Source organism: Enhydra lutris, unplaced genomic scaffold (assembly GCF_002288905.1).
Source record: "Enhydra lutris kenyoni isolate GAN:26980312 unplaced genomic scaffold, ASM228890v2 scaffoldscaffold54, whole genome shotgun sequence".
In the NCBI taxonomy this organism is placed as follows: Eukaryota; Metazoa; Chordata; class Mammalia; order Carnivora; family Mustelidae; genus Enhydra; species Enhydra lutris.
Window position 1 is genome coordinate 10,399,111 of NW_019154138.1, and position 18,627 is coordinate 10,417,737.

At 42.9% G+C, this 18,627-nt stretch overlaps 1 protein-coding gene across 5 annotated transcripts in view; it reads right to left on the reverse strand.

Annotated features, from left to right (window-relative positions):
• Positions 1-18,288, reverse strand: part of LOC111157346 (CCR4-NOT transcription complex subunit 1) — a 111,054-nt gene extending 92,766 nt beyond the window's left edge. For all 5 annotated transcript variants that reach the window (XM_022518673.1, XM_022518674.1, XM_022518675.1 and 2 more), the window contains exon 1: positions 18,137-18,288. The gene's annotated coding sequence lies outside the window, so the exon portion shown is untranslated. The remainder of the gene's footprint in view (positions 1-18,136) is intronic.
• Between the last annotated feature and the right edge of the window lie 339 nt (positions 18,289-18,627).

Consider the following 18,627-nt stretch of genomic DNA (forward strand, 5'->3'; position numbering starts at 1 on the left):
AACACTATCTCAAGGAGCTTAACAGAATAAATACAGATTTTATTGTTCTGCTATGCAACAAAGGCAACTGTGTTTAAGAACTGGGAGATGGGTGGGTGCCTGGGTGGCTCAGTCAGAAGAGCACGGTTTTTATCCCAGCGTTTTGAGTTCGAGGCCCATGCTGGGTGTAGGAATTACTTAAATAAATTTAAAAGAAAAAAAAGAACTGGGAGATGGGAGAGAGACTTATTTAAAATGCTGACTCCTGGGGCGCCTGGGTGGCTCAGTGGGTTAAAGCTAACCTTTAGCTGCCTTTGGCTCAGCTCATGATCCCAGGGTCCTGGGATCGAGCCCTGCATTGGGCTCTCTGCTCAGCCAGGAGCCTGCTTCCTCCTCTCTCTCTCTGCCTGCCTCTCTGCCTACTTGTTATCTCTGTCAAATAAGTAAGTAAATAAATAAATAAATAAATAAATAAAATGCTGACTCCTAAGCACCACCCTACACCCACAGAATCAAAATCCTTGAGGAAAGAATACAGAACACTGTATTTTAAGCATACTTTGCAGGTTATTCTTACGCATTTTAAAGGTTGAGAACCACTAACCGTACTAATAGCTCTGGAAAATGTTTTTTAAAAGTATACCAAACCAGGGCACCTAGATGGCTCAGTTAGTTGTGTCTAACTTCAGCTCAGGTCATGATCTCAGGGTCCCGGGAGTGGGCCCCACATCAGGCTCCACACACGGCAGGGGGAGTCTGCTTCTCCCTCTGTTCCTTTCCCCCTTTGACTCCTGCTCTCTTATTCATACAAAAGAAAATTTTTTTTAAGTATATCAGTGGCACCTGGGTGGCTCAGTGGTTAAGCCTCTGCCTTCAGCTCAGGTCATGATCTCGGGATCCTGGGATCAAGCCCCACATCGGGCTCTCTGCTCAGTGGGGAGCCTACTTCCCCCTCTCTCTCTGCCTGCCTCTCTGCCTACTTGTGATCTCTTGCTCTGTCAAATAAATAAATAAAATCTTAAAAAAAAAAAAAAAAAGTGTATCAAACCGGGTGCCTGGGTGGCTCAGTAGGTTAAGCAACTGCCTTCAGCTCAGGTCATGATCCTGGAGTCCTGCATCCAGCTCCCTGCTCTGCCGGGAGCCTGCTTCTCCCTCTGACCCTCCTCCCTCTCATGCTCTCTCTCTCTTTTTCTCTCTCAAATAAATAAAATCTTAAAAAAAAAAAAAGTGTATCAAACCTTAATGCAATCTCTACTAAGACGACAACGAAAACCCTTCACATCTGTTCCTTTTTCTCTCCTTAACTTCCTGTTGGGCCAAACATAGCTCTGTAAAGGCAATTTGGTCTCCCATTGCACTGAACCCAGCAATCTTGGTATTATCACATAACTTGCTCTAGATTTAAATATCAACAGGTACTTCAAGAAGCCAAATAGGCAAGACCCAGGCTACCAGTTTATTAAACTCCAACTTCCAACATTAAAAATATATGGGGGACGCCTGGGTGGCTCCGTCAGTTAAGCATACGACTCTTGATTTCAGATGTAGATGCATTTTCATAATTGGAGAAAATGAGAAGAGATCACTCAGCTAGACTACTTCTAAACTGGAACGGTACTTTTCAGAGTTGAGAATTTTCAAGGTCAAATTGTAGCATTATGAGGCTTAAGTATTTGTCCACCTTTTTTTTTTAGATTTTATTTCTTTATTTGATAGAGAGAACGCACAAGCAGGCAAGAGTGGCAGGCAGAGGGAGAAGCAGGCTCTCCACTGAGCAGGGAGCCTGATTCAGGGCTTGATCCCAGAACTCTGGGATAATAACCTGAGCCAAAGGCAGTTAACCAACTGAGCCACCCAGGTGCCCCTGTTCACCATTTTTTTTTTATTTATTTTTAAGGGACCTCTACACCCACCATGGGGCATGAACTTAAAACCCAAGATCAAGAGTTGCATACTCTACCAACTGAGCCAGCCATATGCCCCTCCATATCTGTACCTATATATATCTATATCTCTATGCTTGCTTATTTTTAGAAAGAGATCTTCCAAGCAAGCGCGCGCGGGGCGGGGGGTGGGGGGGGAGTGCCCGCAAAGGGAGAGGGAGAGAGACCCTTAAGCAGGCTCCACACCCAGAATGAGCCCAACTATCTCACAACCCTGAGATCATGACCTGAGTCAAAATCAAGAGTCAGCCACTAAACTGACTGAGCCGCCCAGACGTCCCTAAAGACAATATTTAAGAGAACATTAAAGAACTGGACAACAGAAGTAAGATGATTTCAAAAAACAAAAACAAAAACCCCTGTGTTGCACCTCCAAAATCACTGCCTAAATAATCATTTTAATACCAATTCCTACCAATTTTAGGAATTTAATACCAATTCCTAAAACAAACAAACCCTGGTATCTCCAACCTTACATAAAAGATGAGTAATAAGAGTTTTAGCACCCTAAAGCCCCAATTCTACACTGAATAAATACTCAGCAGTCATCTTTAATTCATTCCCTTTTCCTCCATCAAACAAACAACTATTTAACATCATACCATGTGAAAATGGCCTAAGTATCTATCAAAAGGGCAATGGTTAAGTAAATCATAAAAAGGAATATTATGTAATAACTTAAAAAAGAAGTTAGAAAGAATGGAAATAATCTATTGAGAGGAAAGCAAGTTACAGAACAGCATTCTGCATATGTATATGTCCTTATATGCAGAGCATCTAGAATGATACAAAAATAACTATCTGAAAGGATAGATAAAAGGAGCTAGGAAGGGAACTGTAAATTTTTTCCCATACTGAAATAGAAAAGTAATTTAAGTAAAATATCAGGTCAACAAAGTTTTGCATATTCCAAGATTATCTATACAAAATCCCTTTCCATGGAGACCATTCACCTCATTCACCGAGCAGAAAATAGTTAACACAGAATGCCTGAGACTGCTATCCTTAGACATACCAGGTTGGCCTTTGGCCACTGTCATAACTTGATTTGGGGAAAACTAATCCCCACTCCCAGAACTAATTAAGAGTGGCTCCCTGTGCCTAAACTGTACCCAAAAATGTGATTTATGCTGAACACCTGCCTTCCTTCTGAGAACCTCAAATTTTAGTATGTCGTAGCCAAAAAAAAAAAAAGGTGCTCACATGACAAGTCCCCAGTAACAATCCTAGGCACTGATTCTCTAACACGCTTCCCCTGCTGGGCAACATTTCACACACATGTGTTGTCACAATTCCTTGCTGGAGGAATTAAGTGTGCCCAATATGACTCCACTGGGAAAGGCACTGGGAGAGGTTCAGCTTGAGAGCATGAGTCTAGTTTCCTCAGACTTCACCTTATAGGACTTTTCCCTTTTATTCTGCTCTGTATCCTTTTGCTGTAATAAATCACAGCCTTAAGTACAACCCCCACATACTAACCCTGTCCCCGGCCAAAATGAAATGTCTTCTGGAGTTAACTGACACCCAATTTGTGGCTGTCCTTTCTCATACGTATAGAACCCATTTCAGACTTCTGGATTCTGTCATAAAGATGATCCTGGGGGGCACCTGGGTGACTCAGCCTTTGGCTCAGGTCATGATCCCAGGGTTCTGGGATGGAGTCCCACATCAGGCTGCCTGTTCAGCGGGGAATCTACTTCTCCCTCTAACCCTTCCCCTTAGCTTGTGAACTCTCTCAAATAAATAAAATCTTTAAAAAAAAAAAAAAAGACAATCCTAGAAGCTATAGGGATTGGTTTGAATATATTTTAGGGGATAAGGGAGTAGGGGAAACTAGCTACATGTTCACCCAATCTCTTCCCTCTACCTGGCTAAATTGCTAGATTACATTTCTCAGCCTCTCTTGCATAGGTGTGGCCAAGAAACCGAGTTCTAGCCAATGAAATGCAAGCCAAAAAATGATACCAGCCACTTCCAGACCTCGTCCATAAAACCTACTCTGGACCCTCCCTCTAGAGAAAAGCAGTGCCGTAAGATGGAAGGAGCCTGGGTTCCTGAATTACCACAAGAAAGGTAACCTAATGAACATTCTCAATGAAAGTTATCTGAATAGAAATATCTACTCTGTTAAGCCACGGATATCTTGGGGTTGTCTGATACAACGGTAACGTGATTTGCCTATTAACAAAGGAGAGGACAGGTAAAAAATTTTTAGAAGCTAGACACCTGGATGGCTTAGCCAGTTAAGCCTCCGACTCTTGATTTCAGTTCATGTCATGATCTCAGAGTCCTGAGATCAAGCTCCATGCTGGGCTTCCCCAATGAGCATGGAACCTGCTTAAGATTCTCTCTCTTGGGACGCCTGGGTGGCTCAGTTGGTTGGACAACTGCCTTCAGCTCAGGTCATGATCCTGGAGTTCCGGGATCGAGTCCCACATCGGGCTCCCAGCTCCACGGGGAGTCTGCTTCTCCCTCTGACCTTCTCCTTGCTCATGCTCTCTCTCACTGTCTCTCTCTCAAATAAATAAAATAAAATCTTTAAAAAAAAAAAAAAAAAAAAGATTCTCTCTCTTCCTCTCCCTCTGCCCCAACCCCTGCTCGGGCTCTCTTTCAAATAAATAAAATATTTAAAAATATACATATTAGAAGGGAAGAGAAGTGAACGCATTCAGGAGGGAATTGCAAAGACTCTGAAACTGAATAAGCAAGAAAGGTGAACCAAAAGAAGAGTCAAAAACATTTGCACTAAGCATCTGGGTTCCACCTACTTCTGACATGAAACTAAGAAGAGAAAGTTTACATGGCAAGAAAGAAAACGAGGAATTCTATTTCGGACATATCTGGAGTGACACATACAAATGAAACCCACCGGTTGGTTGAGAATTTCAGCCTGCAGCACAGCAAGGGTGAGCTGCAAATAAAAGATTTGGGAGTTATCAACATTTAAAAGAGACATCTGAGCCTGCATAGCTCAGATGGTTGGGTGTCTGCCTTCGGCTCAGGTCATGATCTCTAGTCCTGGGATCAAGCCCCATGTCAGGCTTTCAGCTCAGTCAGGAGTCTGCTTCTCCCTCTCTCTCTGCCTCTCCCCCTGCTTGTGCTCTCCTCTCTCTCTCTCTCCCAAGTAAGTAAAAAAATAAAATAATATAAAATAAAAAAGAAACAGCAAAGGAGAAGTACAGAAAGAAAATAAGGGTTTTAGAATCCTAAAAAAGCTTAGCATTTTAAAGGTGGCTGGAAAAGAGGAACTCAGGATGCCTGAGTGGCTCAGTCAGTTAAGTGTCTGCCTTTGGCTCAAGTGATGATTTCAGGGTCCTGGGATTGAGTCTTGCAACAGGCTCCCTGGAACCTGCTTCTCCCCTCTGTCTCTGCCTCTCTGTCTCTCATGAATAAAAAAGTAAACAAAATTAAAAAAAAAAAAAAAAAAGAAAAAAAAGATAAACTCAAGAAGGGAAATGAAGAGTAGCTAGACAGGTAGAAGAAACTTGGACTGCATATTATCAGAAGCCAAGCAGAGTCCTCCTCTACTTAGTATTAATAAAACCTACGAACAGATAACATTCCCTAAAAAGAGCTCCAAGGACGAATCTTTGGCAAATGTCCACTGTGGCAGGCAGCCTCTAAAATAACCCCAACAATCCCTGCCTAATAGGTCTATCCTTATGTAATCCCCTCCCCATACAAGTGGGATGGACCTTAATTAAGAGTGGCTTCAAAAGAAGAAAATAGTCCTTTCAAAGATTAAACTACAAAAAGACTGACTTCTACCTTGTTTACCTCTCTGAGCCGGTGCTCCAAGAAAAGCAAGTTGCCATGCTGTGAGTAACCCTATGGAGAAGGCACATGTGACAAGCAACAGATGTCTGCCAACCAACAGCCAGCAAGGATCTGAAGCCTGACAACTGCCAGGTGAGTGAGTTTAAAAGAACTCTCCACCCTTCAGCCTTGGGCTGACTACTGCCTGTGGATACCTGCACTGCAACTTTGTGAAAGACACTGAGTCAAAAGCAATCAGCCAAGTGTGTCTGTGAAATAAAGAACAAGTCTTAAATGGCTGAATTTGGGGGTACTTTGCTATGCCACAACCAATAATTTATACATCCATATGCTATGAAAACCATGGGGGAGAGATTTTACAAAGGTATAGTTGTCAGAGGCGCCTGAGTGGCTCAGTCAGTTACACATCTGACTCTTGATTTTACCTCAGGTCATGATCTCAAGTTCTGTGATGAGCTTTCCACTAAGCAGGGAGTTGTTTTTTTTTAAACTTTACTTTAAAATTTTGGTTACAGTTTCACTTTTGTTTTCTTAACAAGTCTACTGTTTAATCTCTCAGGATAAAAAAAATTATTAAGATTCTAAAGAATTAAACAACAAAGGGATGTCAAGGGAATAAGAAGGGAGTCTTTTTGAGATTCTCTCACCCTCTCCTGCAGCCTCTCCCCCCTCACCCCGCATGCACATGTGTGTTTGCTCTCTCTCAAAAATAAAAATATTTTTTAAAATAAAGGTATAGGGGCACCTGGGCGGCTCAATCGTTAAGCATCTGCCTTCATCCTAGGACCCTGGGATTATGACCTGAGCTGGAGCCCCGCGTCAGGCTCCCTGCTCAGCGAGAAGCCTGCTTCTCCCTCTCCCACTCCCCCTTCTTGTGTTCCCTCTCTTGCTGTGTCTCTCTCTGTCAAATAAATAAATAAAATCTTAATAAATAAATAAATAAATAAAGGTATAGTTGGCAGTGTACAAAAAGTATATGGGAATTATAAATTCCTGGAATTAGCAACTAAGTGATCATTAATAACTTTCAAGAGAGGGAAGTTAGTGGTTACCAGGAGGCAGGCTAAGAATCCTCCGTAAGTGGACAATGCATGAGGTAATAAGACCAGGGTCTAGCTCAAGTCCCAGCCCCTCCAAAATCTCCCAAACCACTTCAGATCATCTACAGGATAATCTACTAATCTCTCTCTCTTCCTCTTTAGTATGTATGATGCACTATAAAATTTAATTACACTGCTCACTATTGTTTCATGTGTATTATCCCTTACATTGGCTCCCAGAAACATACATGCCTTGGGTTTATTCCACAGCTCTTCCTCACCATCACTGCCAACTGGCTTTGAGGGCACTGAAAACATTCCAGAACCCTGATAAATCCATTATTGTATCAATTTCTAGTTCCCTAAAATACAATTTGACTAGATATAACAGCAAGCAAAATGTAGCCAAAGTTTGGGAAACTTCTTCCATCTTCATCACCCATGAAATAGAGATAATTTTCCATAATCTCATTTCAGGTTAGTCTTTGTTTTGTTTTTGTTTTAAGTAGGCTCTGTGCCCATGCCCATGCCCATACCCAGCATGAAGCCCAACACAGAGCTTGAACTCACAACCTAAAGAGATCAAGACCTGAGCTGAGATCAAGAACCGGATGCTTAACCAACTGAGCCACCCAGGAGCCCCAAGTCTGATTAGTCTTTAACTACAGAAGCATCTCTACTTATGTGTCACTAAGAAAGTTTACTTGGTAATACTTTTCTAACATGAAACATTGGGGTGCCCAAATATGGGTGGGCATATTATGTGACTGCCTTCAGCTCAGGTCCTGATGGTCCTGGGATTGAGCCCCATGTCAGGCTCCTTGTTCAGCAGGGAGCCTAATTCTCCCTCTCCCTGCTACTCCACCTGCTTGTGCTCTCTCTGTGTCAAATAAATAAATAAAAATTTAAAAAAAAATAAGATTATGATACATCCAATTTCAGAGTTGTTAAAATGTTGACAATGTTTTAGAATCAGTGAAATACACTATTCCTTCTCTTCATGTAGTCTTCTCATTTGGGACACTGTAAAATTAAATTTTAAGAAATTTGTAATTTACACCAAAAATAATTGACTCTAAAGTAAATAAAAGAATGATGAAAAGAAATCTTCCTCAAGAGGTTATTTACTGGAATAAACTAGAGGGCAATGTAATCTCCAAAAGCATTCCGAAATTTGTAGGAGTGGGAGAGACACTGGCACTTAATGAGAATTAGAGATGAAATAACCAAAGATGGACACCACCACAAACAAAGAACTATCCTGCCCAAATACCAATAGTGCCCTTGCTAGGAAAATGGCTTTGCATCTATTTCCTGTAGGGTGAGCCCTAGATGTGAACACCTCAAGTCTGGCTCTCCACAAAGTTAACACAAAGCCAAGCACAACTTAAATTCATCAGACAGTAAGAAATAGTATATGACTTATATTAAGTGGCTATCACAGAAAACAGTTTAGGTACCTTTACTATACGTTATTAACCCAGTCAAATATTTACTGAGTACTTACATGTGTCAGGTATTTGAAATATATGGGTGAAAAGACATTCATAAATTCCTGCATTTCCACTGGAGGTGAGAAATAATAATCTTTGCTTTTTTTTTTTTTAGATTTTTTATTTATTCATTTGACAGACAGAGATCACAAGCAGGCAGAGAGGAGGAAGCAGGCTCCCCGCAGAGCAGAGAGCCCGATGCGGGGCTTGATCCCAGGACCCCGGGACCACAACCCGAGCCGAAGGCAGAGGCTTTAACCCACTGAGCCACCCAGGCACCCCGAGAAATAATAATCTTAAGAAATAATGAAAGGGGGGAACCTGGCTGGCTCAGTCAGTAGAGCATGTCTCTTGATCTCAGGATTGTGAGTTTGACCCCCAAATGGGAGGAGAAATTACTTTAAAAAATGAAAAGAGCCACCTAGGTGGCTTAATTGGTTGAGAATCTGCCTTAGGCTTGGGTCGTGGTCCCAGGGTCCTGGGATCAGCCCCGAATCAGGCTCCCTGTTCAGAGGGGAGTCCACTTCTCCCTCTCCCTCTGCTGATCCCCCTACTTCTGCTCTCTCTCCCTCTCTCAAATAAATAAAGTCTTTTTAAAAAATGAAATATTAAAAAGTACATATGAGGGGCACCTAGGTGGCTCAGTCGTTAAGCATCTGCCTTTGGCTCGGGTCATGATCCCAGGATTCTGGGATCGAGCCCCATATCAGGCTCCCTGCTCAGTGGGAGGCATACTTCTCCCTCTCCCACTCCCCCTGCTTGTGTTCCCTCTCTTGCTCTGTCAAATAAATAAATAAAATCTTTAAAAAATATATATGAGAAACATGTTAGGAGATGCAAAGTACTACAGACAAGAAAACAGCAAGGTAAAGGGAACCAAATAGGGAGACTGAAGGGCTGCAATTAGTGTGGTGGCCAGAGAGAGCCTTACTGAGAAAGAAGTTTTTTTTTTAAGATTTTATTTATTTAGGGGCGCCTGGGTAGCTCAGTCATTACACGTCTGCCTTCAGCTCAGGTCATGATCCCAGGGTACTGGATAGAGCCATGCATCGGGCTCCCCACTGTGTGGGAAGCCTGCTTCTTCCTCTGCCACTGCTGTTCCCTATGTCTTTCTCTGCCAAATAAATAAATAAATAAAATCTTTAAAAAAAAAAAAAAGAAGAAGAAAAGAAGATTTTCTTTATTCATCTGACAAAGAGCAAGCTGGAGAGCACAAGCACAGAACACAGCAGAGGAAGAGAAGCAGGCTCCCCGATGATCGGGGAGCCCGAGGAGTTCAGGGGTTTAGCCATGCACACATATCAGAGAAAAATGTTCTAGGCAGAAGGATTGGTCAGTTGGTGCAAAGGCTTCCTAAGAGAGTGCGTGGCATGTGTAAGGCAAAAAGCAAGGAGGCCAAGGGTACTTGAAAAAAACCAATAGGAGTGGGGGGACAGGAGGTAGAGAGAGTAGTTGGGGAGAAGGCAGAATATGTGAGGAGGTATAGGGCAGAGTTAAATCCTGTAAGTAATGAAGGACTCTGGCTTTTACTAAAGACAAATGGAGAATCAACAGGTGTTTCTCAACAGGATGACAAGATAGGATTTTCAAAACATTAAGAATCACTTTAGATGATGAACTGAAAACAAACTATAGGGGACCAAGGGTAGAAGCAAGGTAGATAATAATAGCACATTATGAGAGAATTAGTCACTGAAACCCAAACACAGAAGACCTCTACAAAGTTTTATACAAATATTCCACAACTAAGTTAGCATATTAAGGTATCGTACCAATGTTTTGTGGTTGCCATAAGGCTTAGTGATTGGGCGTGACTAAGTATTTTCATATAACTTCTACATTTTACATTTGGACAGATAACCTCAATGCCTACAATCTCTGGCATGTTTGCCTGTTTGAAAAGGGAAGAGGAGTATTTAAGATTTTATTTTCATTATTATTTATTTAGAGAGAGAGGCAGAGGTGTGGGGGAAGGGAGAGAGGGAATCTTAAGCAGACTCCATCAAAGCTCAGAGCCTGGATGAGGGCTTGATTTCACAAACCTGACATGAAATCAAGAGTCGGTCACTTAACTGACTTAACCACCCAAGCTCCCCAGTTTTGTTTTTTTTTTTTTTAAGATTTTATTTATTTATTCGACAAAGAGAGAGAGAGACTGAAAGAGGGAACACAAGCAGGGGGAGTGCAAGAGGGAAAAGCAGGCCTCCCACTATGCAGAGAGCTCAGTGTGGGGATTGGTCACGGCCAAGACAGACGCCCAACCAACCAAGCCACTCGAGTGTCCCCCCAAGACTTTATTTTTTAGCCAATCTCTATACCCAACATGAGGCTCAAACCTACAACCCCAAGATCAAGATTTGCAAGGTCGGGGTGCCTGGGTGGCTCAATCGGCTAATCATCTGCCTTATGCTTGGGTCACGGTCCCAGGATAGAGCCCTGCACCTGGCTCCCTCCTTAGCAGGGAGTCTGCTTCTCCCTCTCCTTCTAGCTCCTGCTCCATCTCTCTCAAATAAATAAAAATTTTTTTAAGAAAATTTGAAACCTCTACCAACTGAGCCAGCAAGGTGTCTCCCCTTTTTTTTAAACACGATTTGTTTCCTTTTTTAATATATATATTTTTAAGTAATCTCTACACCCAGTGTGGGGCTCGAACTCATGACCCCAAGATCAAGAACCACAGACTCTACCAACTGAACCAGCCAGTCACCCAAGGGAAGGAGAATAGTCTTAAGATATTCATGCCATGGGGCGCATGGGTGGCTCAGTGGGTTAAAGCCTCTGCCTTCAGCTCAGGTCATGATCCCAGGGTCCTGGGATCGAGCCCCACATCAGGCTCTCTGCTCTGCAGGGAGCCTGCTTTCTCCTCTCTCTCTCTGCCTGCCTCTCTGCCTACTTGTGATCTCTGTCTGTCAAATAAATAAATAAAATCTTTTAAAAAAGAAAAAGACATTCATGCCATAACTGCGGGTATACACATGGTAGACTTAACTATTACCCAAACTAAAGAGCACAAACAAGTGGAAATAATCCAATCATGAACATCCAAGTATTATGTATTACTGAGCTTAGAAAAGCCTAGTATAAAACTTTTTTTTTGGAACCCACCTGACAAGAGTTAAGGAAATATTCAAAGGTATAATGGTCAACAAGTAGTAAACAGGTTTGAAATGAGGTAATAACAAATGGAGCAAGAGCTGAACTGCTTCCTAACCATGCCACTTTAAACAAGCAGTTTTACCAGACTCAATAGAATCTTAATAGAAACCGTTAAAGAACATTTAATAGTCTTTTGTAGATACTTTCCAGAATTTTACAACACTTGATCCAATCCATACACCAGCACAGTATGACATAGTTAGCAAATAAATCCCTATCTTTTTCATTTATTTTTTTAAGTAAGCCCTACAGCCAGCGTGGGGCTTGAACTCATGACCCGGAGACCTAGAGACCCATGCTCTACAGACTGAGCCTATCGAAAACCCCAATAAACCCCTATTTTTTAAAAACTGAGAAAGTGAACCAGAAAGTATGTCTACTCCAAAATCAGGACAATCAAGTTCCTGCTGTGGAATCAACTGAATATTCAGAAGCATCTTCCCACTAGTAATTACAAAACTATAAAGCTACATAAATCAATATACTTGACTACTAAAAGTATCCTTCTTTGAGCTACCTTTTTTTTTTAAGATTTTATTCATTTATTTGGCAGAGATCACAAGTAGGCAGAGAGGCAGGCAGAGAGAGGAGGAAGCAGGCTCCCTGCTGAGCACAGAGCCCAATGCAGGGCTCGATCCCAGAACCCTGAGATCATGACCTGAGCCAAAGGCAGAGGCTCAACCCACTGAGCCACCCAGGGGCCCTGACTTTGAGCTACTTTAAAAATATCGCTACACCGAGGTGCCGGGGTAGCTCAGTTGGTTGGGTATCCAACTGCTTCTTTTGGCTCAGGTTGTGGTCTCATGGGTGGTGGGATTGGGCTGGAGCTGGGCTCTCTGCTCAGGGAGTCCATGGGGGATTGTTTCTCTCCCTCTGTTCCCCCCTTACACACTTACACATACTCTCACTCTCTCAAATAAATAAATCTTAAGAATATAGATAGGTTAAATATATACATATTAAGTATATAATTATATATATTATATACATATACAACTATACCAAGAAAAAACTTATTCATTAAAACCTAAATCCCTCCCTATACTTCGGAGATCTTAAAAGTTAATTTACACTGAGTTAAATAATGACCACTCACAGTAACTGTAACAGGAAAGACCACCTTTGTGTCAGTTATGAGTTTTACATTTTCACACTGAAGAGAAGAAACATTCAAATCTTTTGTCTTGTCCTACAAAAAAAACTGCTGAGGAAAAAAAAATCTGTATTTGCTTTGGTCACAACTAAGAAAATCTCTTCCCAAAAAAAAGAAAATATCATCCAAATAAATATTGGCAGTATCTCACAATATATCTAGGTCAAGCTGTTACAGTATGCATATGAAACTTATACAGTGCTGTGTGTCAATTATGTCAATAAAATGGGGGGAAAACACAGATTAGAAGTAAAGAAAAAAAAATCTCCCTAGGTAATTACCTAAGAAACAGTTTAATTCTGCAGAATTATTATTAATAGAGATAGTCATGATGCGCTAAAGACTCCAGAGATTATAATTATACAATGACACTCTCAAAAAACAAATGGTTAACCACGAAGACTATGCTTTTTTTTTTTTTTTTTTAAAAAGAGAGCTTGAATTCACAACCCTGAGAGATCAAGACCCGAGCTGAGGTCAAGAGTCAGCCGCCTGGAGCACCTGGGTGGCTCAGTTGGTTTAACATCCAACTCTTGATTTCGGCTCAGGTCATGATCTCAGGCTCATGAGATCAAGCCCCTCACTGAGCTCTGCACTTAGCAAAGTCGGCTTCCCCTTCCCTTGCTCTCACGTGTTCTCTCAAATAAATAAATCTTAAAAAAAAAAAAAAAGAAAGAAAGAAAGAATTGGACACTTAACCGACCTTGCCACTCAGGTGACTCTATGCTCTTTTTTGATGAATTCATACATCTTTCTTTCCCTTGTACTGAACTCAAGCGGAATGTGGAAAGACAGAATGAACATTAGGGTAGAGCAGGAAAACCTGGTCTGCCTGACCTTAAACTAAGAAAGTCACCTTACCCTCCTCGGCTTCACTTTCCTAAAGGATGATACCATAATTCTATATGGCTAGCTTTTAAAGTTTAACCATCTAAAAGACACCAACAGAATTAGAAATATACAGTCCCAAGAAAAACACTATAAATCTACCCAAGGGTAATAAATGAAGCATCACTCAATTACAATTCAGGGCAGTAACATGTTTCGGGGCGGGGGGGATTACCCACTATGAGGCAGAAAACTTATAAGGCAAAACAGTATATGCTATAGGTAAGTGAAACTGTCCAAGAGGTATAGGAAAATCAGGGCAGAGATGTATATAGACACATACGAGTTTGAATGACAGATGTTTTGGGAGACACAATGACATCACATATAAGAGAGGCAAAGATGTATTAGGAACCACTGTTCAACAGTCTTGTGACTATAGCATAAGACAGTAATATGATGCCACAGGTAGGGAGGGATCAACACTTACACAGCGCCCAGCATGAGATGTGAAGGACTTCTGAGCAGAGGATCACTGTTTTCAAACCAGCGATTTAGGAGGCAATTCGGCAGTAAAGAGTTAACTATATTCCTGGAATTATTTACATTTGGAATGCATTTACATATTATGTATGTAATTTTAAAAAACAATAAACAAATCCTGAGGTAAAGATACTGAAGATTAGTTAGAAAGCTACTGCAAAGGGGTGACTGGGTGGCTCAGTCAGTTGAGTGCCAACTCTTTTTTTTTTTTTAAACAAATCCAAAGTAGGTTTCCGAACAGTGCATGGATCCTGTTGCTTTATTTTTTTTTATTTTTTTTTTAAGATTTTATTTATTTATTTGACAGACAGAGATCACAGGTAGGCAGAGAGGCAGGCAGAGAGAGGAAGGGAAGCAGGCTCCCTGCTGAGCAGAGAGCCCGATGCGGGGCTCGATCCCAGGACCCTGGGATCATGACCCGAGCCGAAGGCAGAGGCTTTAACCCACTGAGCCACCCAGGCGCCCCGAGTGCCAACTCTTGATTTCAGTTCAGGTCACGTCAGGACCTCTGGGTCTGGGATTAAGCCCCAAGTCTGCTTGGGATTCTCTCCCTCTCTGTGCCCCTCCCCCTGCTCATTCATGCACTCTCTCTAAAATAAATAAGCTCTTTCAAAAGAAAAAAAGCAAGAAAAGAAAGATAGCTACTGCAAAAAAGGCAAGCTGGGGGGGGGGCAGGTTGGCTCAGTAAATAGAGCATTAGGGCTCTTGATCTTGGCATCATGAGTTCAAGCCCAAGTTGAGGATAGATAAAGGAAAGAAAGGGTCTGAAACAAAGGGTTAACTGTTCTTACGATTAGTCTAAAAATTTAAAACTAACATTGCATTTCAAAACTGAGTTATAAATCCAAGGTGACAAACTTTAAAACTGTCTGAAATGGAAAATGCTGAGCTCTTGATGAGGATTAAGAACAGTAAAATGAGGTTTTCGAAATACGCCTTCACTCCCTTTTATATTTTATATAATTAGCACAACACACACACACACACACACACTTCTCCTGCAGACAGTTTAACATCTCAGTCAATATTTTACGAATTTCCTCCTAACAACTGTTAACAAAATTAACCTAAACATTTTATCCTGGAGGTTTATGCTGAGCTTTCCAACATTAAACACAGAAATGCATTTCTTAAATCTACACTTCCAAAGACGCTGCATTTCCTTCAAATCTCAACACAGGGTTTCAGATTAAGTCTACACCTCTAATTACTGAGTTCTTAAAGGTGCTTTTTCCCCCCCAGATTTTATTTATTCGTCAGAGGGGGAGAGGGAGAAAAAGTGAGAGCGCACAAGCAGAACAACAGGCAGAGGGAAAAGCAGGCTCCCCACTGAGCAAGGAGCCTGATATGGGACTTGATGACCTGAATGGAAGGCAGACACTGACCAACTGAGCCACCCAGGGGTCCCTTAAACGTGCTTTTCAATAAACAATTTGTTTTATTTGCTTTGCTACATTCTTACAAATGTAAGAGTGAAAAGTACATTAAACTATTGCATAAAGATTTTGAGCCCATTTTAGCTTTGAAACACGCCTCTTAAAATTGTGAGCAAACAGAAAAGGAACTGTAGGATTTTTCTATATATAAGGCCTTAAAATAAGACACAGTGGGATGCCATTTTCAAAGGTCCCAGCAGGAAGTTCAGTTTGGTCAGAGAGCCATTTAAGAAGTGCCTCAGCTAATATTTTTAAATGACTTGAAAGTTAGTTTTGTACTTTAATAAAGGATACTAAGTTCATAAAATACAGCATTTCAAAATGGCAGGCTATTATTTTTGGTCATTCCAGAAGTATAAACATCTTACCAAAAATTAGTATCTTAAAGAACATGTGAGCATTCAATTAGAATTACTATGGATAAATTCCCTACCATGGCACTGAATGCCAAAGATTTGCTACCTCGTAGAACGAAATAAAAATTCAAGTTCAGGGGCGCCTGGGTGGCTCAGTGGGTTAAAGCCTCTGCCTTCAGCTCAGGTCATGATCCCAGGGTCCTGGGATCGAGCCCCGCATCCCGCATCCGGCTCTCTGCTTAGCGGGGAGCCTGCTTCCTCCTCTCTGCCTACTTGAGATCTCTGTCAAATAAATAAATAAAATCTTTAAAAAAAAAAAAATTCACGTTCATCACCCTAGGCTGGTTAAAAAGAAAGCTTTTCATGACTGCATATCAGAATCTAACCAAAAACATGCTTAGAAAAAGCAACATGCAAGAGTAATATGCGATTAGTCTTCAAGCAATGTCTTGAAGAGATAGCGAGCACTTCCTCTCCTGCCTTCACACAGTAGTTTGTTTTTAAATGGCATAACCAAAGTTAGAATGTCACAGTACTTAGCCTGACAAGATTCCATGTTGAAGAGACCGGGATTTAAACAAGCCCAGCAGAAACTCAGAGACTAGAGAGAGAGAGATTTAAAGAAAGAAAGAAAAAGAAAAAAGAACAAAACCTAAGCCAAAAACTAATCCATCTGAGTGTTTAGAAAGCAAGTGCATTTCAGTTCAGTTCCACCACATGCCACAAAACCCTGCCTTAGAACTTCTACGGTTACATACACTCTTAGGCAAGAAAGGGAAATGTTTTCAGTTATTAATGGTCAAGTCTTTGTGCCTTGATTCTAGAGTTAAGTTTCCAATGAAGGACTTGGGACCCACACTTGTTGAAAAGGGACCAACCCTCTCAACTCAACAGGTTTTATCAACATGCTACCATTTCAAAGTACAACTAGATGCCTAAAACCTTATGTATCATCAGCTCATTTTCTCCTTAGACAAGGTAACAATCTGCAGTGTCCTAAAACAAGACAATTTAAACTGTTACCATATATCTTATTAATAGCTAAAATACTATCCTGCCCAGCTTTAGAAGGGTGAGAATGTCAACCTGAGCCACAGATTACTAACATATTATACCCAAATACCTCAACATAAACAGGTTTGTTCATGTGTTTGCCCTGCTTTCTAATTTTCTACCTGTCCTCCCCTTTTTTTGGGGGGGGGGGGGTTCCTACGTATTCCTATCAAACGGATTGTCATGAAAGCAATGGCCAGAATTCCCTGCCGCCCCCCGCCCGGCAAAATACGAAAGTATATTTATTCGCTGTTAAAATAAATCTCCCAAGGCAACAGAATTATACAAAAATAAGGAGAAAAATTAAGTATCATTACTCAGCTTACAGGAAGAAAGCAGACTTTTTATTAGAGTCCTAAGAAATGTGGCGTTTGATTGGGTGGCTTCAGGGTAGAAGTTTTCTTCTCAAAGTTTATTTTAAACACAGCCTTTCCAAACCCACAGGTATCAGGCATCTTTTTTTATTTTTAACTACAAATCGTACTCCTAGCGGGGGGTAGTCATCTGTGTGAGGCTAGTTGGGTGAATTCTGCAGAGGGACTGGTACGGAATAGGAGTGTTTCTCGTTTGGCCTTAAGCAACCTCCCTACACGACCTGTAGGAAGGAAATCTCTCCCCAGCGTCGAGGCCTACAAACGTTCGGCTCTCTAAGGGGACACTTCCCGTGGGAGAGCAAAACCGCCACTACATCTCAGACACCGGCCCAAGTGGGTGAGGGCCGACTTCGGAGAAAAGTCTGAGCGCCCCGGCGCGCGAGTGGAACAAAACCTGTGGCAAGAAGTAATGAGGAAGTACTGGCTCCCGCCCGCCCCTCCCACCGGCGGATACTCGAAACACCGGGGGTTTGACAACGTGCTGGGGGCAGAGGGAGGGGGACTGCCAGCTCCAGGTCGACCAGAAAGAACCAGGAGCCTGCAACTACTCCAAACACGGACCCTCGCCTCTGGAACTAGGCCTCGGGGGCCGAAGCCAACTGCACCCATCCGGAAGCCCAGAGAGAAAGGGTCAGTTGAAGAGCTCGTGGGCTCTGAGAATAGTGCAGCCCGCGCGAAGCGAGGCCCAGCCGCCCGAACTGCCGCCACTGCCGCCCTCAGAGCCTCCAGGCCCGGGCCGGGGACCACCCCGCGCTCTGCCCTCAGCTCCGTGAAGCCGTCGTCCCGGCCTCTGCTCTTCAGAGCCCAAAGACTCCGCGAGCCGTGGGAAGAGTCCGCCCTCTCCCGCCTCGCCACTTCCCCGTCCCGACTGCCCCTCACTCCGCGGAGCTCCGGGAAACGCTCCCAATGGCCCCTGGACCACCCCCGTTCCTTCGCCCACCGGCGCTCGCGTTCCGCAGCTGACACCGCCAGCAGGCCCCAGCCACCGACCCCGGCCCACCTCACCTCAGGCGGTTCCGGCAGCGCTGGACACAGGAAACTCCTGAGTCCCCGACTCCGGCTCTCCTCGACCCCCTCTTCGGTTAACTCCGCTTGTTTCTCTACAAAATGGCGCCGGAGGTCGCGCGCTCACGTCGCGGCCTTTCCCCTCCCCGTTCCCATTTCATCATTCGCTGCCCGCCCGAGGAGGGATGGCCCGAGCATCAGCCAATAATCGTACCCAGCCCATGACTGCCGCCCAATCACCGCCAGGTGCCCGCGGATTTAAACCAATCACACACTTTCACTCGCAGAAGTCAAGGAAGAAACCAGGCTCCTGCTAGCAACTACCAATCCGGACTCCTACTTCGCGGGCTTTGGCCAATTGCCGCTCACCCGTCCCTGGGGATTGAAGACGGAGCACTCGCGCCTGCGCTCGACAGGAAGACCAATGGGGAGACGCAGATAACTTCGATTTGGGGCTTCACAGACTTCCCACCTGCCCTCGAGGTCTTCGA